Below are 24,898 nucleotides of genomic sequence, written 5' to 3'. Positions count from 1 at the left end.
TCTATTGGCTGATTGGAACAGCCAATAGGATGAGAGCTCAATCCTATTGGCTGATTGGAACAGCCAATAGGATTTTAGCAGCTCCAATCCTATTGGCTGATTAAAATCTTGGATGGCGTCACTTGCATTGAAGTTCAAGTTTACGGCAGTGACCATATGAAGAGGATGCTCCGCGCCGGATGTCTTCAGGATGGATGAAGATAGAAGGTGCCGTCTGGATGAAGACTTCTTGCCGCCTGGATGAGGACTTCTCCAGGTGGATGAAGATGGAAGAGGCCGTCCGGATGAAGACTTCTTGCCACCTGGATGAGGACTTCTCCGGCTGGATGGATCCTTCAAGCGGGACTTCAAGAACTGTAAGTGGATCGTTAGGGGTTAGTGTTAGGTTTTTTAAAGGGATTTTTGGGTAGGTTTTATTTTTAGATTAGGGTCTGGGCATGTAAAAGAGCTAAATGCCCTTTTAAGGGCAATGCCCATGCAAATGCCCTTTTCAGTGCAATGGGGAGCTTAGGTTATTTTAGATAGGTTTTTTATTTGGGGGGGTTGGTTGGTTGGGTGGTGGGTTTAACTGTTGTTTGGGGGTTTGTATTTTTTTTTTAAAGGTAAAAGAGCTGATATCTTTGGAGGAAAAACCTTTTAAGGGCCATTGGTAGTTTATTGTAGGCTAGGGTTTTTTATTTATTTTTATTTTTTTATTTTGATAGGGCTATTAGATTAGGTGTAATTCTTTTTTATTTTTGTTAATTTGTTTTTTTATTTTTCGTAATTTAGTGTTTTTTTTTGTTGTAATTTAGTACTTTTAATAATGTTTAATTGTATATTCAAATAATTTAAGTCGGGGTAGGTTTCTTTAATATGTAATTTAGTTTATTTAATTGGTATTTTAATTTAATTGTAGTATAATAGTTAGGGTAGGTTAATTAATAGTTTAAAGTAGTTTACTTTAATTCTACAGGTAAGTTTTAATTTATTTGAAGATAGGGATGTTGTAATTTTAATTTAAAGTTAGGGGGTTGTTAGGTTTAGAGGTTAATAGCTTAATTTAGTTTTTGGCGATGAGGGGGCTGATGGTTTAGGGGTTAATAGGTTTAGTTAGTAGTAGTGATGTGGGAAGCCAGAGGTTTATGGGATAATACGTTTATTTAGTGGTGGCAGTGTCGGGGAGCGGCAGGATAGGGGTTAATAACTTTATTTAGTGGCGGCGGTGTCAGGGAGCGACGGGATAGGGGTTAAACTTTTTAGTATAGTGGTAGCGTTTAATGACAGGGTATAAATAAAGTTGGGAAAAATCCGAATAGACGCGAGATCGATGACTTCTAGTTAACAACAGTCCGATGCTCATCGCCCCGTACTTGGTGCACGTCTTTTGGTCAGCTTTTTTCATAAATAAGGAGAGCGTATTGAGATCCGCGGCCACGCTGTTAGGCGAGCGTATTGATGCCGGCGAATGCAACATAGTTGACAGCTTGATACATATCCCCCATAAAGTAGATATAGCACTAGCGATATAGTTAGGTATCTTTAGCTTTGTCTCAATTTATCTTTTCCCAGATAGAAATAGTTATATAAGTACAAAGTAAAAATGGTAAAGGCAAAGCGCTAAACAGCAAAGAAACTAGGAGGGTGATGTTAGTATAAATAATATTACATTTATTCTGCAGCGCTATAAACAAAGGGGGAGTACAACAAAACAATTATAGGGATCGAATGGGTAGAGGGCCCTGCCAAGAGTTGCACTGTTGTAGTCAGCTCTTAAGAAGGTGATCTACAAACAGCTGGACTCTTAGGCTTACACGCTAAGGGGGTTCAGGGGATTGCAATGGAGGAGTGGAACTGATATAAAGTAAGGCTAGCATAGGTTGTATGCATCCCTGAACAGTAGAGTCTTTAGGGAGCGCTTGAAGCTTTCAAAACTAGGGGAGAGTCTTGTGGGGCGAGGCAGAGAGTTCCACAAGATGGGAGCTAGTCTGGAAAAGTCCTGTAAACGGGAGTGCGATGAGGTAACCAGAGAGGAGGAGAGTAGGAGGTCATGAGCAGAGCGAAGGGAATGGGAAGGAGAGTATCTGGAGACAAGATTTGAGATATAGGGGGGAGCAGTCTACAAAACTATAAGTCTACAAAAAAACTGACAAGTCATAATCCCTGTTTAGATCTTTGGGGACCATTGTCTCAAGTTTGTGTATCCACCATGATTCATTTTGTTTTAATATTTTTACCCTATCCATCTCATTTCTTGGTACACATATATGGTCAATAATCTGCCATCTCATTAGGCTTACTCTGTGGCCCTTCTCTATGAAATGGCTAGACACTGGCACTACTGTGTTCTGGCTCTACGTGTCGTTTTCCCTATGTTCACCAGGGAACAGGGACACTTAATCATATAGATGACATGAGTTGTTTCACAAATATGATACCCATTGATTTTATATTGTTTCCCATTATGAGGGTGGTGGAAAAATTTCCCTCTTATAATTGAGCTGCAACTCGTGCAATTTAAACATGGATTTTAACCAGTATTTTAGGTACTCATATATATTTGTTATGTACTGTGGCTAGGGACCACATCTGATCTAACTAGATGGTCATGTAGGTTTTTTAATCTTCTATGAGCCATTAAGGGTGGATCTTTAAAAATGGCCAGATGTTTGTTACAGTCCCTTAATACATGCCAATGTTTACAAAATGCTTTTTGATATTTGACCATTTAGAGGATTATATTGAGAAATAAAAAACATTTTGTTATTCTTATCTCTTGGTTTCTCAGGGTTTTTCTTGTTAAGGATTTCTTTCTTTTTCTCCAGAACAAGGTCCTTGGGGTAACCTCTTTCTATAAATTTAGTGGACATTTCTTGTAGTCTTAGATCTTAGATAGAAGTTTTTTTCATTACTGATTATTCTTTTGACCCTTAGAAGCTGACTTTTGGGTAACGACTCTACCAATTTTCTAGAATGGAAACTATCAAATTTGAGGAGAGTATTTCTGTCTTTCTCCTTAGTATACAGTAACAGTATATATCCAAATGATTACCTCTTTTGTAAATCTTAGTCTCTAATAATGTCACACATTCTTCACTGTAGGTGACAGTCAGTTCCAATCCTTCAATGCTAGAGTTAAGCTCCTTTACAAAGTTTTGTAGGGATCCAATGTCAACCAACCATATGACAAAGATGTCATCTATGTATCTCCACCATACTGACACAGGTGCAATAGTCAATGTATCACCTATTATTGACTCACCTATCTCATATATATATATATATATATATATATATATATATATATATATATATATATATATATATATATCAGTGACGTGCGGTGAGGTCAGAGGCTAGTGAGGCACTGGCTATAATACGCCAAAGAAACACATATTGGCAGTAAGGCTAATCACAACCATATTGTTAGCATAAAGTGTTTTGCACGTCATCTGTTAAAGCCAGTTAAGGAAAGATATGTAGCCTTATAAGTTATCAGTGTGGGAAATTGTGTATTTCTAATTCTCAGAGCTAAATTACATGAAAATGGATAGAATATAGAATAAAAGTATATTGTAAGTTGTACCATTATGCATAACTAAATATTTAATAAAAGACTCTCAAGGTGTATACTGTCCCTTTACTTGAAAAAATAAACCATTTCCTCTTACATTTATTTCTTATATTTATACTGTGATTTTCTGTGGGTCGTAGTTTCTTGAGTAACTCCACCATTGTGAAATCTGGTGTGAAATTGCAGCAGGTATCTGGCCTTAAAGGGACAGTAAACACCTTGTTATAACAAGACATTTCTGTATTGTTGCTATAGAATAACATATCTTAAAAAGACACAAAACCTAAACATTTTGCTCATGATTCAGATTGAGCATGCAATGTTAAACAACTTCCCAATTTATTTTATAAAAGTTGCTTCATTCTCTTAGTATCCTTTGTTGAAGTAACAGAAATGCACTACTGGGAGGTAGCTGAATACATAAGCCAATGACAAGAGGCATATATGTGCAGACACCAATCACCAGCTGCTTCCAGCAGTGCATTGCTGCTCCTTTGCATACCTTGGTATGCTTTTCAACAAAGGTTACCAAAAGAAAAAAGCAAATTAGATAAAAGAAGTAAAATGTAAAGTTGTTTAATATTGCATGTTCTATCTGAAACATGAAAGAAAAAATTGTGATTAATGCTCCTTTAATGTTTTAAAATAAATGAACATCCTTTTTACTGCAGATATTCTCCAGTAGTCAAACTCCACCATTTGCCTTATCTGGAGAAGGAGAAGCCAGTATGGACCTTTATTCCTCATGCAACAAGGCCACTGTCATACAGTTAGTATAAAGAGTTTTGCAGCTGTTATCCACTAAAGCCAATTAGGGACATATATGTAGCAGGCTTAGCCTTGAGACGTCAGCAAGGTGCATTCCATGTTCTGATAATTAGAACTGGCTCACCTTTCAGTGCTAAAATACATGAGAAAGGGGCAAAATAAATAATTAAAACATATTGCAAAGTTGTTTCATTATTCTTAACGCTTTATTTAGAAAATCTCAAGGTGTATCCTGTCCCTTTAAGACACATTTGGGAATGTCTACAGTACTGCAAATAAAATGTTTGCTTGCAGTACTGTACACATTCCTAAATTTGTAGGATCAGATATACCAATGACAGGTCAAACAGATTGTTTACTGAAAGTCAGTGATATTGAGAAGAATACATAGAAGCTATAGTACTACATACATGTGTTGTTATATGACTGTAAATAACACGTAGTACTATAGCTTCTATTCTTCTCAATACTATGTGAAAAGTCTATGCACAAATAATCTATTACTATAGGTACATTTCTTAATTAAACATATTACAATTGGTCACTGGCTGATAAGGAGTGATAAGGATAACTCCCACAGCCCTATTGGTAGACAGTGACACTACTGAAATATATTTAATTGTTCAGAATTTTTTTTTTATGCTGTCTGCCCTGCATTATTAACCAGTTACATATACACTCATACCTGCATACATACACACTCAAACATACATTGTTTTACATACACATAATAACAAAAACATGCACACACACTTATACATACACACTGTCATACACACACAGACACACTCATACCTACATAGTATTACATATACACACACAAACATTCATACATACACACACTCATATACACACATACATATACATGTGTATACATACACACACACATATAATTACACACATACCCACACATGTATATACATACAAGGTAATGAAGGGAGCTATGTTTGCATGAAAACAATTTTCCTAAAAAATATATGTATACACTTACACTTTAGTGCAGACCCTTACATGTTTATAAAAAAATAACAACAACAACAAAACTTAAGACAGATTTAAAGAAGAAGTGATCCTTTATTGAAAGACTGAGAACTTAGCACTGCTGACTTCTCTGTCCTTCAATAAAGGATCACTTCTACTTTAAATCTGTCTCAAGTTTTTTTTTTTTTTTTAAACATACATACATACATACATACATACAGGGAGTGCAGAATTATTAGGCAAGTTGTATTTTTGAGGATTAATTTTATTATTGAACAACAACCATGTTCTCAATGAACCCAAAAAACTCATTAATATCAAAGCTGAATAGTTTTGGAAGTAGTTTTTAGTTTGTTTTTAGTTATAGCTATTTTAGGGGGATATCTGTGTGTGCAGGTGACTATTACTGTGCATAATTATTAGGCAACTTAACAAAAAACAAATATATACCCATTTCAATTATTTATTTTTACCAGTGAAACCAATATAACATCTCAACATTCACAAATATACATTTCTGACATTCAAAAACAAAACAAAAACAAATCAGTGACCAATATAGCCACCTTTCTTTGCAAGGACACTCAAAAGCCTGCCATCCATGGATTCTGTCAGTGTTTTGATCTATTCACCATTAACATTGCGTGCAGCAGTAACCACAGCCTCCCAGACACTGTTCAGAGAGGTGTACTGTTTTCCCTCCTTGTAAATCTCACATTTGATGATGGACCACAGGTTCTCAATGGGGTTCAGATCAGGTGAACAAGGAGGCCATGTCATTAGATTTTCTTCTTTTATACCCTTTCTTGCCAGCTATGCTGTGGAGTACTTGGACGCGTGTGATGGAGCATTGTCCTGCATGAAAATCATGTTTTTCTTGAAGGATGCAGACTTCTTCCTGTACCACTGTTTAAAGAAGGTGTCTTCCAGAAACTGGCAGTAGGACTGGGAGTTGAGCTTGACTCCATCCTCAACCTGAAAAGGCCCCACAAGCTCATCTTTGATGATGCCAGCCCAAATCAGTACTCCACCTCCACCTTGCTGGCGTCTGAGTCGGACTGGAGCTCTCTGCCCTTTACCAATCCAGCCACGGGCCCATCCATCTGGCCCATCAAGACTCACTCTCATTTCATCAGTCCATAAAAACTTAGAAAAATCAGTCTTGAGATTTTTCTTGGCCCAGTCTTGACGTTTCAGCTTGTGTGTCTTGTTCAGTGGTGGTCGTCTTTCAGCCTTTCTTACCTTGGCCATGTCTCTGAGTATTGCACACCTTGTGCTTTTGGGCACTCCAGTGATGTTGCAGCTCTGAAATATGGCCAAACTGGTGGCAAGTGGCATCTTGGCAGCTGCACGCTTGACTTTTCTCAGTTCATGGGCAGTTATTTTGCGCCTTGGTTTTTCCACATGCTTCTTGCGACCCTGTTGACTATTTTGAATGAAACGCTTGATTGTTCGATGATCACGCTTCAGAAGCTTTGCAATTTTAAGAGTGCTGCATCCCTCTGCAAGATATCTCACTATTTTTGACTTTTCTGAGCCTGTCAAGTCCTTCTTTTGACCCATTTTGCCAAAGGAAAGGAAGTTGCCTAATAATTATGCACACCTGATATAGGGTGTTGATGTCATTAGACCACACCCCTTCTCATTACAGAGATGCACATCACCTAATATGCTTAATTGGTAGTAGGCTTTCGAGCCTATACAGCTTGGAGTAAGACAACATGCATAAAGAGGATGATGTGGTCAAAATACTCATTTGCCTAATAATTCTGCACTCCCTGTAGACACACACACACACACACACATATGTACAATCATAAATACACTCACATACATATGGATGCACACACTAAAACAGATACAGAAGGGGATTACCCTTTATTTCTAAATGAAGAGTTAATGAGTGCAAACAAAAAAAAGCATTTAGAATAAACTGAGCAGTTCTTAGACCAGGGGACTGATTTATAGCATGTCCTTGTATTTAACTGACTTCACTTTTAGCAAAATTAAAGTAACAATAAAAAAAAAACCTGCTTATGAAATATGAAGCTGAGCAAAGTCACTGATTTTGTAAAAAATATGTGTGATCACTTAACTTAACCTTCATTTGCTAAACGGTCTCATAGCTCCCATGCAGGATGTTTGAAGGGGCAGACTACCTATCAATGCACAATTTAGTGACGGCTCCAGATTTCTAACTGAAAGCAAAGCAAAGCAATAAAAATAAATCACACAGCAATGTCATAAAAGGCAAAGCTAAAAACAAAACTGACCTCTTAAACTTGCCTTTAAGCCCCAGCCCCCGGCATTCTAGATCTTCAGCATGAAAGTTGCACAGGGCTGAAGTGAGAGAAGTGTGATTCCATTCTGTCAGCCAGCCAGCCACACTGCCTCCCCTGCCTCCTATGACAGCACGTCACTGATATATATATACCACAATGCACAATGCTTAGTAATTCCTATGTAGTAATAAGCTTTAGGTATCAATATAGCTGAAAATGTATATAAATTATAAAGTCCTTACATTATTCCTTTTATGAACTGTATAAAGGACACGCTCTAAAAAACTAACTAGTCCTTTGTGACAAACTAGCAACAAATCAATCTCCACAATGCTACAATATATAATTGACATAATGTACAAAGCTTTTGCTGATGCACCCCTCTTTTAATATTTGCTTCAATGTTTGTCCCCAAATATTTTGTAACTTAACGTTATCATGTGAGAACCCCCTTGTTTCGGGCTCTATATCAAAACTTATTATCCGTTCTGGTACTTAGCAATTTGTTTTACCACTTTATATAACTACTTCATAGTGTTCGCTACCATCATCATACCATCACTGTAATTCAGTACTCATGTAAACACCTCAACTTTAAATACAAACACATCTGTATGGCCATAATATAATATACAAATTTAATGCAGGTTTGCATTTAAAGGCACTTTCACAGGACCTACTTTTCAGTACTCTGCCTCTCTTTTTATATCCCAAATTTGGCTCCCAATTTGGTTCCCAAAATGCCGAATTAGATTATGGGATTTCTAACTGACTCCTTCTATCCACATTCTCCGTTAAACAAGGCAGATAATCAAAAGTAGGGCCGGAAAAGAAATATGAAGTGGGCTCAAGATAAAAGACCGTTCCATTGTCCACTCATCATACCATAATTATAATTCAATACTCATGTAAACACCTCAACGTTAAATACAAACACATCTGTATGGTCATAATATAAGATACACGTTCTGTACCAGGTTGCATTTAATGGAAACTGTGACTGAACCTACTTTTTAGTACACTGCCTCTCTTTTTGATCCCAAATTTGGCTCTCAATTTGGCTCCCAACATGCCGAATTAGATTATGGGCTTTCTACCTGACTCCACTCTAAAAGTGAGGTCGGGCAGAAAGCCCCTTCACCTCGTCCTCCTTCCATCCACATTTTCTGTTAAACAAGACAGATTACCAAAAGTAGGGCAGGAAAAAAAATATGAAGTGGGCTCAAGATGAAAGACCGTTCTATTGTCCACTTATCATATCATAACTATATTTCGAAACTCATGTAAACACCTCAACTTTATATAAAAACACTGCTGTATGGTCATAATATTAGATACACTTTCTGTGCCAGGATGCATTTAAGGGCACTTTCACATAACCTTTTCTTTAATACTTGGCCTCTTTTTCTTGATCCCAAATTTGGCGCCCAAATTTAGGTCCCAATATACTGAATTAGATTATGAGTTTCCTCTGGTCTTGGGTCTCTGGTACGCAACTCGTGCCTCTGGTGGGTGCCTCCTGCCTCTGGTGGGCGCCTCCTGCCTCAGGCCTCTGGTGGGCACCTCCGGTCACGGGCCTCTGTCAGGCACCTCTGGGCTTGGGCCACTAGTGAGCGCTTCCGTTCTCGGGCCTCTGGTGGGCATCTACTGTCTCAAGCCTCTGGTAGGATCCTCCAACCTCCGCCTTAGGCCTCTGGTGGGCACCTTGGTCTCTGGCCTCTGGTGGGCGCTTCTGCTTCTGTTTGGCACCTCAGCCTCTGTTAAGCACCTCCTATCTCATGCCTCTGGTGGTCGCCTGCTACCTTGGATCATTGATGGATGCCTACGGTCTTGGGCCTTTGGTGGGCGCCTAAGTTCTCAGGACTCTGGTGGGCATCTCCTGCCTTGGGTTTCTGGTGGACACCTCGGGCCTCTGGTGGGTGCCTCCTGCTTTGGGCCTCTGGTGGGCCCCTCCAGTCTCAGGCTTCTGGTTGGCGCGTCCTGCCTAAGGCCTCTGGTCACACCTACTTACCTATCCTGTTTCCAGCCTCCAAGTCTCCTGTTCCAGTGCAATAAACTTACTTGCTTGTCTGTTACTTAAGAATGCCTACTAGAGGTAATTTCAGAAAGCAGCACATACCGCTGGCCCCTTTCAGTATTACCGACAGTCCTAAGTCTGCCACCACCTTACATAAGCTCCTTAACCATGAACCTGCTAATCCAAGTGTGACACATTCATCCACAAATAATTCTGCAAACTATCTACCACTTTATATAACTACTTCATAGTCTTCGCTACCATCATCATACCATCACTGTAATTCAGTACTCAAGTAAACACCTCAACTTTAAATACAAACACTTCTGTATGGCCATAATATAAGATACATATTTAATGCAGGGTTGCATTTAAAGGTACCTTCACAAGACCTACTTTTCAGTACTCTGCCTCTCTTTTTAAATCCCAAATTTGGCTCCCAAAATGCCAAATTAGATTATGGGCTTTCTACCTGACTCCACTCTAAAAGGGAGGTCGGGCAGAAAGCCCCTTCACCTCCTCCTCCTTCCATCCACATTCTCCGTTAAACAAGGCAGATAACCAAAAGTAGGGCTGGAAAAGAAATATAAAGTGGGCTCAAGATAAAAGACCGTTCCATTGTCCTCTCATCATACTATAATTATAATTCAATACTCATGTAAACACCTCAACTTTAAATACAAACACGTCTGTATGGTCATAATATAGGATACACATTCTGTGCCAGGTTGCATTTAATGGAAACTGTCACGGAACCTACTTTTTAGTACACTGCCTCTCCTTTTTTATCCCAAATTTGGCTCCCAATTTGGCTCCCAATGTGCTGAATTAGATTATGGGCTGTCTGCATTTATCGATGTGCGGCGGACATGATACGCTACATCGTATCATGTCCGCTCACACATTAATAAATATACCCCCGAGCATTCAATTTTAAGCAACTTTCTAACTTACTACTATTATAATTTTTTCTTTAATATCTTGGTATCTTTATTTGAAAAGCAGGAATGTAAGCTTAGTAGCTGGGCCTATTTTTGTTTCAGTACCTGGGTAGCACTTGCTGATTGGTGTCTAAATGTAGCTTAAGGGGCAAAAAAAATCCCAAAATGTATGCTTACTTGATAAATGTATTTATTTCCGGATATGGTGAGTCCACGTCCACGGCTTGAGTTATTACTGTTGGGAATATCACTCCTGGCCAGCAGGAAGAGGCAAAGAGCACCACAGTAAACTGCTAAGTATCACTCCCTTACCCACAACCCCTAGTCATTCGACCAAGGGAAATGGAGAAAAAGGAGTAACACAAGGTGTAGAGGTGCCTGAGGTTATAGTCAAAAGAGAAACTGTGTTAAAATAAAGGGTGGAGCCGTGGACTCACCATATTTGGAAATAAATACATTTATCAGGTTAGCATAAATTTTGTTTTTCTTTCCTAAGATATGGTGAGTCCACGGGCTTGAGTAATTACTGTTGGGAACCAATACCCAAGCTAGAGGACATGGATAAATAGGGAGGGACAAGACAGACAGTCCTTAACAGAAGGCACCACCGCTTGAAGAACCTTTCTCATAAAAGAAGCATCAGCCGAGGCAAAAGTATCAAATTTGTAACATTTGAAAAAAGTATGTAGAGAAGACCAAATTGCAGCCTCGCAAATTTGTTCCACAGAAGCTTCATTTTTGAAAGCCCAAGAAGAGGAAACAGCTCTTGTTGAATGAGCCGTAATTCTCTCAGGAGGCTGCTGTCCAGCAGTCTCATAAGCCAAATTAATTATACTTCATAACCAAAAAGACAGAGTAGTAGAAGTAGCTTTCTGACCTTTACGTTTCCCAGAGAAACAGACAAAGAGGGCAAAGGACTGGCTAAAATCCTTAGTCGCCTGTAAGTAGAATTTAAGAGAACGTACAACATCCAAATTGTGTAACAAACATTCTTTGGAAGAAGAAGGATTATGACACAGAGAGGGAACTACAATTTCCTGATTGATATTTCTATTAGAAACAACCTTAGGAAAGAAACCTAACTTAGTACAAAGAACCGCCTTATCGGCATGAAAAATAAGATAAGGGGAATCACACTGCAGAGCTGAGAGTTCTGAGACTCTTCAAGCAGAAGACATAGCAACAAGAAACATAACTTTCCAAGATAAAAACTTAATATCTATGGAATGCAACGGCTCAAATGGAGCCAGCTGTAAAACTTTAAGAACAAGGTTAAGGCTCCAAGGAGGAGCTACAGACTTAAAGACAGGCCTGATTTTGACCAAGGCCTGACAAAAAAATTGCACATCTGGCACCTCCGCCAAACATTTATGTAGTAAAACTGATAAAGCAGAAATCTGGCCCTTCAGGGTACTAACTGACAATCCCTTCTCCAGGCCTTCCTGAAGAAAAGATAAAATTCTAGGAATTCTAATTCTACTCCAAGAGTAGCCCTTGGATTCACACCAATAAAGATATTTACGCCATGTCTTATTGTAAATCTTTCTAGTAACAGGCTTGTGAGCCTGAATCATGGTCTCAATGACAGAATTAGGCATTCAATCTCCAAGTAGTCAGCTTCAGAGAAACGAGATTTGGATGAAGGAAGGGACCCTTAATTTGGAGGTCCTTCCTCAGAGGTAGTCTCCAAAGTTGGAGAGATGACATCTCAACTAGGTCTGCAAACCAGATCCTGCGAGGCCATGCAGGGGCTATTAGAATCACCAACACCCTCTCCTGTTGGATACGAGTAATGACTCATGGAAGGAGAGCAAACGGAGGAAACAGGTATGGCAACCAGAAAACCCAAGGAACCGCCAGAGCATTGATCAGAATGGCCTGCGGATCTCTTGACCTTGAACCATACCTTGGAAGCTTGGCATTCTGATGGGATGCCATCAGATCTAACTCCGGCACCCCCCATTTGAGGACTAGGTTGGAGTACCCACTCCCCGGTATGAAAAGTCTGTCTGCTCAGAAAATCCGCTTCCCAGTTGTCTACTCCTGGAATGTGGATGGCAGATAGACAGCAATTGTGGGTCTCTGCCCACTGAAGAATCCGAGTAACCTCCTTCATGGCTAAGGAACTCCGAGTTCCTCCCTGGTGATTGATGTAAGCCACAGAGGTTATGTTGTCTGACTGGAACCTGATAAACTGGGCTGAGGACAACTGAGGCCAAGCCAATAGAGGGTTGTAAATCGCCCTCAACTCCAAGATGTTGATGGGAAGAGCAGACTCCTCCCGAGTCCAAAGGCCCTGAGCTTTTAACGATTTCCAGACTGCTCCACAGCCCAGCAGGCTGGCGTCCGTGGTCACAATCACCCAGGAAGGTCTCCAAAAGCATGTGCCCTGAGACAGATGTTCCTAAGAAATCCACCATGGGAGAGAATCCCTTGACGACTGATCTAACTCTCTTCTCTGAGATAGATACGCATGGTTGCCATTCCATTGTCTGAACATGCACAACTGGAGAGCTCTCAAATGGAATCGAGCAAAAGGAATGATGTCCAAGGAAGCCATCAGACCAGTTACCAATTAATTAGCCTGAAGAGAGAGGCAAGAGGAAATTATTTTGTTTTTCCTGTCCTCTGTCAGAAAAATCTTCATCAATAGAGAATCTATTATGGTCCCTAAGAACACTACTCTTGTAGCAGGGGAAAGGGAGATTTTTTCCAGATTCACATTCAATCCATGGGAACGAAGAAAAGACAACAATATCTCTGTGTGAGATTTTGCTTGTCGAAAAGATGGCTCCTGAACCAATATGTCGTCCATGGTAGGGTGTCACAGCAATTCCACGAGAATGGATCACTGCCAAAAGAACCCCCAGAACCTTTGAAAAAATTCTGGGAGCCGTGGCTAGACCAAATGGAAGGGCCACAAACTGGAAATGCTTGTCCAAAAGGACAAATCTCAGGAATCTGTGATGGTCCCTGTGAAGAAGAACATGAAGATACGCATACTTTAGGTCTATGGTTGTCATGAACTGACCCTCTTGTACTAAAGGAAGAATGGAGCATATAGTCTCCATCTTGCAGGTTGAAACTTTGAGAAACTTGTTTACACACTTCAAGTCTAGAATGGGACGGAAAGTTCCCTCTTTTTTTGGGAACCACAAATAAGTGGGAGTAGAACCCAAGACCCTGTTCCAGTACTGGAACTGGAACTATCACTCCCAGGGAGGAAAGATGTTGTATACATTTCAAGAACGCCTGTCTTTATCTGGTCTGCAGATAATCTTGAGAGAAGGAATCTGCCTCTGGGAGGAAAAGACTTGAATTCCAATTTGTAACCCTGGGATACTATGTCCATAGTCCTGGGATCTGGGACATCTCGTATCCAGGCTTGAGAGAAGTGAGAAAGTCTGCCCCTCAACTGATCCGGTCCCAGATCAGGGGCAAATCCTTCATGCTGATTTGGAATCAGCTATAGGTTTCTTTGATTGTTTCCCCTTGTTCCAAGACTGATTGGTTTTCCAAGAAGACTTGGATTTTTCTTGCGAAGAAGAAGAAGGGGAAGGCTTTCCTCTGAAGTTATGAAAGGAACAAAAATTACTCTGACGTCCTTTAGGCCTATTCTTCTTATCTTGAGGTAGAAAAGACCCTTTTCCACCCTAATATCAGATATAATTTCTGCCAAACCGGGTCCAAACAAGGTTTTGCCCTTGTAAGGAATCACCAGAAGCTTGACTTTAGAGAAAACGTCCGCAGACCAGGATTTCAACCATAACGCCCTGCGGGCTAGGACAGCGAAGCTAGAAGTTTTAGCTCCTAGTCTAACAACCTGTAAAATGGCATCTGGAATAAAGGAATTAGCTAATTTAAGAGTTTTAATCCTATCTTGAATTTCATCCAAGGAAGTCTCTACTTGAAGAGAAGCAGACAAGGCGTTGAAGCAATAAGATGCTGCACTAGTCACGGTGGCAATACACACCTCAGGTTGTCATTGGAGACCTTGATGAACATAAATCTTTTTCAAATAAGCCTCCAGCTTCTTGTCCATTGGATCCTTAAAAAAACAGCTATCCTCAATAGGAATAGTGGTTCTCTTAACCAGAGTGGAAATGGCCCCTTCAACTTTGGGTACAGTATACCAAGGGTCTTTAATGGAGTCCTCGACATGAAAAATGTTCTTAAAAATGTTTCTCCCATTCCTGTGAGATAATCTCCCTAGCACGGTCCGGCACAGGAAAAACCTCTGAAGTGGAAGGTTCATCAAAGAAACTATTAAGTTTACTAGATTTCTTAGGAGTGACAACGAGAGGGGTATCGGAGTCATCTAAAGTAGCTAAAACCTCCTTTAACAATACACGAAGGAGACAGGAATACAGTTGGCTCACCATAGATGTGATCTCCCTGTATTCCAGTATCCCTCATCGCTTTGGTCTCAGAGCGATTTAATATTTTCTTGAACCTTATACAGACTTGACAGACGACTTTAAACTATATATTGTAGATATAGTTAAGTTCCTTTTGGAACATATTTTTTTTATGTTCCAGGGTCGGTACTATCTCCAGAGATGTGGAAATACCATGGGGGCAAAGTTTGCCCCATCTTACGGCAACCTTTTTATGGGTTGGTGGGAGCGGTTCCACGTCTATGGAGAGGGTAATTCCTTTTCTCCCCAGATTGTCAGTTATGTAAGTTATATTGACAATATTCTGGTCGTCTGGTCTGGGGACCAGGATTTAGCACATACCTTTGTCCATTATTTGAATGACAATGATGTAGAGATTGGGTTTACCCATGAATGGAACAAAAAAAGCATTATTTATTGGATATAACTCTCCCATCTGATGAGACCCAGACAAAAGTGATCTCCACTCTCTATAGGAAACCCATAACTGGCAACTCTCTTTTGCATGCCAGAAGCAGTCACCCCAGACATGTTTTTGGGGGCATTGCAAAAGGTCAATGTATGCGAGTAAAACGCAATTGTACTTTAGAGAGAGAGATTTCCTTGATGAGAGTGGAGAATTGACCAAATGGCTACAACAGAGGGGCTACCCTCGAAGATTGGTGAAGGGAGCCTTCACTCAAGTTCAAAAGATGGATAGAGACAGTCTAGTAAGAGGTGGTAAACAACATGAAAGACAAAAGATGCAGAAAAACAAGAAGGGCCCTACTTTTGTAACAGCTTTTTCTAATCAATACAAAGAGGTGTGTTCCATCATTGGCAAAAATATACCCATATTAATGGGGGATACTCCGCTGAGGAAAGACATTGAGAAGGGCTGCAGGTTTATATATATATAGGAAGAACTTGTCATTGGGCAACCTCCTGTCTCCTAGTCTCATGAAGGGGGGTCATTGGGCTAGCTCATGGTTACGTCACAAAGGCACTTTTAAGTGTTGTAGGAGATCTTGTGTCTCCTGTGACCATCATTCGGCAGACCATTCGTTGGAATATGAGACGAGAGGTTGCATCAATTGCAATAGCAAATTTGTAGTTTACCTGATCTTTTGCACTACATGTAACAGGCAATATGTTGGCAGGACCACCCGAGAGGTGGGCACAAGGATAAAAGAGCATCTCTCTTATATCTCTAGTGAAAGACCATCCTTGGCTTTATCTAAACATTTCATTGAAACGCATTGTGGGAATGTGGGGTCCTTTAGGTGGCAGGCTATAGAACAGGTAGTGAGACCACCAAGAGGCAGAGATAAATTGAAGATTCTGAGTAGACAAGAAGTCTTTTGGATCCACAAACTGGATAGCCTGCTACCTAGGGGATTTAATTTCGAGTTTGATATTATCAATTTTTGGCAGAGATGAGATGGGTTTTCCCTATGTTTAACGCCTATGATTGCATAATATTATAAATCGAGGCTGGTATCAACTACAGAGTTATACTAAACAACAGTGTTTCAAATTTCTGTCTTTATTGCTTCAAACTCTAAATTCCAGTATGCACTCTTTGGAAGTTAAATTATTAGGGCCTGTTACGGCCGGAGTCAGGGACACTATTTTCCTTTATATGTTTACTATGTTGATTGTATACACTAGTAATTAAATATATATATTTAGCTGTCCCTGGGATTTGGTTATGGCCCCTTATATATATATATATATATATATATATATATATATATATATATATGGTACTTGACTGTGTCTGCCTTAGAATCGGTACAGAGAGAGTCTCCATTCCACTTTGCAACTACATGTAGACACTTAACATTATAGCTACAAATAGATACCACAATGTGTAAGGTGCTTTGTATTCTATATGGCAATAAATGAGGGTTTAGATATATGTAGTTACTAGTATAAACACTGACATCAAGGACATTTCTGTTATAAAGCAGATTTTAAAACAGCCAGCACTTCAATATAGCATTATGTGTTTAAACGTGTTCTAATAGATGTACCTTCTGCTGGTTATATCTCTTATGTGTCACAGAGCCTTTGTTTATATATATATATATATATATATATATATATATATATGTTTCTATGCCGTTATATATTTTTTATGCCTATATCCATATTCATATGTATATTCATGTATGCTGGTTCCATAACTCTATTATCTCTTGACTGTTTGTATTGAACTACTTTGTATTGCATTGTGTTCTAACATTTCTTACATTACATTGTATTGGATTTGATTGTAACTGCATGTGACATACCACAATTTGAGTTCAAAAGCTGGGGCAAGGTTAGAATTATCCTCCCCCCTTTTATCTAATACTCATTATGGCCGAGTGCAAGCATAATAGATGTGGTGATCAATGTTCATCCACCTTATTCTTTTAAAGTCAGTTCCATTGGTGTAAATATACAGATTCACTCCAATTTAAATCAGAGTACTTCAACTTTAAATGTTGAAATTTTTCCATTAAGTGATTAACCCGGAAAATAAAGAGTTAAGTTGTACCCAATTTATCGCAGCCAATGAAATGGTGATTTTATCCCTTTTTTTTTTAAATATATTTTTTTATTGAGATTACAGAGAATTACAATAATATATTTTTGTCCATTTACAATGACAGATAATGCATATATATATATATATATATATATATATATATATATATATATATATATAAATAAAATAAACAGGTTGATATGTTACATGATAATCTATATAACAAGTTTGGGAGCCTAAGATATATATATCAGTAATAACTCATTTGAGGGGAATAGTGAATAACTAGGTAAATAAGCACTTGCAGAAAATCCCTTTATATATGATGGTATATGATCACTTATGGAATTACTAAAAGCGTAACTATTGGTTAACCAATGAGAGAGTAAATGGACTAATCTTAATGAAATCTCTTTTTTTGGTGGGGTGAAAGTTCAGATTGAAATAGTAAATACAAAGGAGAAATTGGGGGGAAATCAGCAGACAAAAGCTGCTCGAAAATTAAAGGAAGGGGAGGGGGGTCTTATTGTGGTAAGTATAATTGGGCCAATTAACAAGCAGATTTCTTTTGGAGTCTAAATAAAACTAGAGAAGTGTATAGGAAAAAGGCTAACGCACATCAGGGGGATATACCATGAGTAATCTTACATTGTAGGGGCTGTACAGAACCATACATTATTATCTCGAGTATTAGTTATATATCATCTATATGTAAAAAGATGAGTCATTGCCTGTATAATGGTAACATCAAATGAATCAGATGGATGGTTAGCCTTAGCATCCGTTAATGTGAAGAAGTTGGAACATACACTCCCTAGAAAATAAAGTGCCTGAAACCACTGCAAAAACAAAAACAGGGGACTAAGTACAGTTAATGTTTATTTTAATGTTAGATGTGAAGCATAGAATGATCTCAGGGATGTCATCAATAACTAAATATTCAACTTAGGATAGAAAACTGGCACATAGTAATACTCGTATTGCAATGGGACACTTATGAAGTAGATTGTGGAAACACACATTTTGAACATATCAGCGGTTATGTTGGCATCCTCTTCCAAAAGTGTCAGGTGTAATGGCAGCTATGGGATTGTGTTCATGTCTACCAGTAATAAGAATAAACAGAGTGTAATAACGATCTGATAGACAATTTAGATGGTAAGTAGGTGATCTTTGGTAAAGTCTCGTTTCCATCTAATCATAAGATGTGATATGACACTATATAACTCAAAGTGCATAGTATTAGTGGTGTGCAGTTTTATTGGTATATATGGGGAAGCTGTCAGCTCTAGGTTGTAACTGCTAAGAAGTTTTGTTGAACGTTTCAAATGGGGGTGAGTGAAGCACAACATAGTCCCTGATACAGTTAATAAGGGGCCTTCCTATTATTTATTAGGTTCCTCTAAACTACAGATATGGTTGTTATGCCTCCCTATTAAAGTGAAAGAAGTTGGTCTCAAAGGCTCTGCCTTAACATCTCCTACAGGTAACTTGCTGTTAGCCTTCAAAGTAAATACATAGCCAACTAAGGGAAGTATGGATCCTAATGATCAATGAAGAGGAATCCCTTAAGCTATGAGGGGAATAACCCCTTACATGCTGCTGGCAGAATTACAACATTTTAAGGTCAAGATATGACTAGACAGCTACTAAGCCCCAAATATTCACATAAGTCATGGTAACCTGTACCCTCCAGTAATGGAATTGTGGCGCATCTGAACAATAGAAACATGAGGCAAGTTAAGAGTGACTTGTTATCTATTTGTAGCTAGCCCTGTAATGGATGTATGAACACCTATTCCAGTTTGGACTACTCTATAGTTGCAGACTCCATCAGTGAGACTATTACTAGAGTAAATAGTATAGCATTGGGGCGGTTTCCCCCTGTAGGAGCTGTTATATTTGAGAGTGAGAAGTACCATGCTTTTAACATATCATAGTAAATTAATCCTAGATCTCGAGTCACTCTCCTAATATAAGCGTAAAAAAGAGTAGCCGTTAGCATATAGCTGACAGAATATTAGGCCAGATGGTATGCCTGCTCAGCTATCTCATCCTACAGTGGGGTTTAGGATGTATAGTGTATTGTGTCAGTATGAAGTAAACTCTGAAACTCAAACACATAGCCCCTTAAACATCATAGGCATAAATATTCCACTAAACAGTAATATATTTGATCCCAACAGAGTAAATATATAGGAACCCAAAGGCGTCTAAAGTTCACACAAACAAGAATTGAGAAAAAAAAAACTTATAACTTCAAACATCTCCAAATAGAAAATATATAGCAAACTAGACAGTATGAAGTCGCTCAGTCAACCATGCAGCTTATTGCCTGACCACCTAGGAAGCACAGCAAACTGAGCTGTAGCGCCAGCAAGACCAAATGCTATCTAGTCTTTACTGGGCGGTTTACTCATAATAGCAATGTGACATATAAGGTTGAAGACAGTAAATATAAAACATATCTATGAGGATTGGAGTGCGGGGTAGACACAGGGGGGCATATGTATCAAGCTCCGAAAAGACCGCTGCTCCATAACCTGTCCGCCTGCTCTGAGCAGGCGAACAGACATCGCAGGAAATCAACCCGATCGAGTACGATCGGGTTGATTGACACCCCCCTGCTGGTGGCCTATTGGCCGAGAGTCTGCAGGGGGCGGCGTTGCACCAGCAGCTCTTGTGAGCTGCTGGTGCAATGCTGAAAACGGCGAGCGTATTGCTCGCCGTATTCAGCGAAGTCTGGCGGACCTGATCCGCACTGTTGGATCATGTCCGCCAGACTTTAATAAATATGCCTCTGAGACTCCAAGTTGTCTGAGAGTCCCAAGGAAGAACATGTGTCCCCATATTTAACCAACACCTCTCCTGTATAACCAGTCTAAATCTAGTGCATGGATCAGTGAAAGTTTCTTAGGCTTGGTTGGGTAGTGTCCGTGGGTAGAGGAGCATACGATCCAAGTGTAGTGATGTTCTCTGACTCAGCTGTGATAACGTGTTGTCTGTAATTACCTCGCCTCCCCCCCTGTGCTGTAGTAGCAAACGCTATAGTGAACCACACTGTTTCTATGACGCAGTATTATTCCTGGGAGCTGGCCGCACCTTTCTGAAACACAATCTGAATAGGCACCGTGTAACAAACCTGCTCCTAGGTAAGGGTGTTATCGCCATCTCCCGGATACGGATCCTTTACATTTCTTGTGTGTATAGTGTTCCCTTGTTGTAGGGGTATCTGACCAGACTTAAGGCAATTTTCAGCAGAGTCAGGGGAGTAAGAACCGTCCTTGATGTTAATTTTCACAGGCTCTCCCATATACAGGCCTATTCTCTTCTCCTTCGGTGTCTGTCCGGACTTACTCTCGGTATCGCTTGAGAACTCAGGGGGAGGTTGTCTCTCATCTGTACTGGGTCCCCTATGTTGTGTAGCGATATCCGCTGCTCCAGTGGCACTAAATGTTACTCCATGCCTTCACGGTGCTCCTAAGGTATGATCTAGAGTGTCAAAGTTATTGAGGATCTGTCGTTCAATATCTTTGAATAAGTGCTTAATCTGCAGATATGTATCCATATTTTAGTGCAGGGTTCCAGGGAGAGCTGGGAAGTTCAAGAGTAGGGCTGCTTTACCTGGGTATCAGGTCCCTCAGAGAGGGAGTAGTGAGATGGCGGTATAAGGCCGCCGCCTTTATCCACGGGTAGGCCAAAACAGGTTTTCAGCTCATGGGAACCGGGTAATAGGAGTATTCGTGTGCTCCCTGTCTTCTTCGTAGTTCCTGCTCCAACTTAGGTAGAAAAATAGCTTGTCAGGGAAGAAATAATCAGCATATTATTAAGTTATATGAGGAGCTCTCTCACTTTGTGACTCATCGTGGTTATGACTTAGACATGCCCCTCCGATTTTATCCTTTTTTAAGCACTACTCATTTGTGTTCAATCATGTCAATGATTACGGTAATACAGACCGAAATCGGTCAGACGTTTCTCTTTTCATTGGGCTGGATGTTTGGCTATGTCTGAGTCTAGCACTTACTTTATTTTGTTTGTGTGGTCATTGCTGCTATTTTTAAGCATTTGAATAAAGATTCACTTTTTATTTATCCTCTTTGTGGGACTCCATCGTTTTTTGGATTATATTTATTTTTTTCCAATACACAAAGGTGTTCAAGCTGAAATCTGAAGGATATCACCTCAGTCTCAGAAGAAGGAATTATACTGTCCGAATCTGAGATTTAACCCTCCGAAAGTCCCGATGTATCTTCCTCATCAGACTTATGAGAAAGGGCAACTTAGGAAGCAGAGGACAGGCTCCTTACTTTCTGAATTTCTAGATTTCCTCTTGCATTTTCCCTGTAATCTGGGAATGGCAGCAAATGCTGCAGATACTGCTGAAGATATCTGGGCAGCAATTTCTGCTTTTAAATAAACTCCACTAGGAGTTATAGAGAAACCGCAGGGCACTGCATATGACGCCATTGAGGCTTGGGACGTAGCAGAAGAAAGCTGAGGTATTATTTTAACAGCATCATCCTGATAGACATTAGGCTCAAAAATTTTACCTTTATTTTGCAAGGTTTTCTTGACACATGAAGAAAAAAATGCATAGGAGCTGCAATTTGTGCATCTAAACATAATAAGCATGAATTCATGCAGGCTCTTGCTCCATATCAGACATTTTGTGAAATAGTAAATAAACTTGTACAGATAAGTTTCAAAGATTTTAATATTCCAAAAAAAAAACCAAGGAAAAAAATATACTTAAAATGTTATCCCAAATTAGGATCGATCCCCGGCTAAAATTATGTGAGAAAAGTTAAGAATTTTTTTTTAATAAACATAAAATAAACTGCTAAAATACCCCTCAGGCAACCCCATACCTCAATTACTGAGGTGCCTTACCACTACCAATTAAGACCGGATCACCCAGAAATGGAGAAAAACAACTTTTTCCACAGAAACGTTATGAAGTTAAGCCAGTTATGTGACCGCAACTGCCGAGCTCAAATTACTGCTGCGACACAGAGGCACTACTTCCTGGTACACTGAGTACCAGAAATAGCCGTTTTTTCAAACCTGATAGTTTAAAATGTTGCATCGTTTTATTTTAGAGCAAAGGAGAAATGAATAAGCAGCACAAGGGTATGATGCATATCCAGAGAATCCGGATAGCGAGAAGAACTCGAATGCTCCAACCCAAGGGAGGAACCACCCCTAGCTAAAGTCCAACGCTCCAAGAAGCAAGGCTAGAAGTCGTATGAAGATACTTCTCAGAGCCTCAGGACAACCAAGGGATACCTTGAGGTCCAAAAAAACCTACTAGCAGGACTAGTCTCCCTAACACCTCTGCACAAGCAGATGACACAAGGAAGAGAAGGCACTAAGCCTACCCAGCTCCGGAAAACCCTGAGCTAAATAAATGTCCCCGCAGGGAACAACCATCACCCAGAAGCACAGATCCCTAAAAGGAGATCCACTCACCCTGAGGCAATGGAAGAAGACACAAAGGCCTCTTATAACTCAGTCAAGAATAAGAGCTGCAACTAGATATACTAGAAACAGCTACGCGTACACCTGCAAGGTGTCAAGTGCTGCATCAGGTTTTAAACTGCAACCTTCCACATGCTAGAAAGCTATGCTGTACAAGCTGTTGGATCAAGCCCAAAAGGACACATCCAGAGGCCTAAAAAATGAAGGCCAAACCGCTCAATAGCAGTAAGGGGCATTAAGCGCTTCCATGCTCCACCACATGGGGGAGGAAACTCTAAGTTCTGATGAAATCAGATGTCAGAGTGATGCAGCGGAAAAACTCCCCTGCCCGGTCATCTATGACTGAAGGCTATAAGGACTGAAACAATCCTTCCCACCTCACGGACCCACAGGTCCTCTCGAATGCTTAGTTGAACATGAAAAACAATGATAACCTGAGCACTCAGCACTTCTACCGAACCAGCCGAGCAGAACAGCGCCACGTGTCTGAACACCTACAAAACTGAATGAACCCGACAGGACCAGCCTGCACCTAGGGTCCCAACCAGCAAGCTGCGTAAATTCTTCCTCGTAGGGGAAAAAACAGAAAACAGACGAACATGTCCAACAACTTCCGAAGAAGTAATAAACAGTATCAATCCCAGAAGGTTCCCGAAAGAAACAAAAACAAATAAAAGACATCCCATCGGATATAAATAAAATATAAGGCAACCCGGAGGTTAATGCCTAAAAGACACAGGCCTACCCGCAGGAAAAGCCAAACGGAGCCCTAGCTCACAAAACTGAGAAAGATCTCAACAAAAGACAATCAGGAGATTACTTCATCCCCACATTAATGTCTAATGAGGTGCACCATTAGAATTATCAGACTGAAATTCCCCGTATCTGGTAACGATAGGGTCATTCAATAACTGAAAAACATGTCTGAGCAACATGCGAAGGCGCGCAATCCTGTAACGGAAGGCACAACACTCAGGAACAGAAACCCTTGCGGGGAACTGTAGGGGCACTCCCCAAGGTGGAAGGCCCGGGACAATAGGGCACAAGCACATTCTCAAAGAAACGTCTGGACTCTGCAGACGAACAATCGTCAACATTATGTGGAAGCAAAAATGTGCTGCAACCTCCGGGGGAAACATGCCACCCCGCACGGAGGAATCATAAACTGGGTTACCCGCAGTATGATTTGGTAGGGAACTCGCCTCTCGGAGGACAGGACCCCCATAGGCGGATGGCTCAGCAGTCCCTTGATTCCCCGAGCCCGAGGAACCAGGCGCTCTGAAATGGCATACGGAACAAAACTGGTTGACAGGCGTCAATGAGGCCACTCTGGATTCATCACCGGACACAGAATCTGAATTTGAAATCAAAATAATCTCAGTGTCAGAATCATCTGTAACTGAATCTGAAATTAACATGGACTAAAGTATAAATATGGACTAAAGTAGTGAAAACTAAAACGGCACCTGACACCCCCAATGGCTGGGGCATTCACCACCTCCTATGACCAGACCCCTGCGGACTAGAAAATTTCCTTCGCCACGCAGTCGGAAATGCGGAAATGGAACAACGGACCGTAGCCACGCCCAAACACAAGGTGAACCTTACAGTCCAAACAAGCACGCTTAAACAAAAGGCCGCGTCACTTCCAAAGGCCTCAATGTTCCAACCACGAGCCCAGTAAACATTGCACATAAGCCAGGTTGAATCACATAAACATGATTATAACCCCCCCTCAGGAGATATTAACCCTCGATTCCAAGATACTAAAAGAGACTCACTGAGACCCTTATGTATAGTTAGACCCTCAAGGTAGTAGCCTCTCAGGAAAAATTCATATTAGAGTACATTGCAAATAAAGTAAAATGACACTATCTTACCAGAATCTACCCTTGGAACAGGAACACGGCCCTTCAAGTGTGACGGATAGTAGCATCTCCTCCGCCATGGACTTGAGAGAAGA

This window comes from Bombina bombina, chromosome 1, assembly GCF_027579735.1.
Source record: "Bombina bombina isolate aBomBom1 chromosome 1, aBomBom1.pri, whole genome shotgun sequence".
NCBI lineage: Eukaryota > Metazoa > Chordata > Amphibia > Anura > Bombinatoridae > Bombina > Bombina bombina.
Note: the sequence above shows the minus strand (reverse complement) of the source record.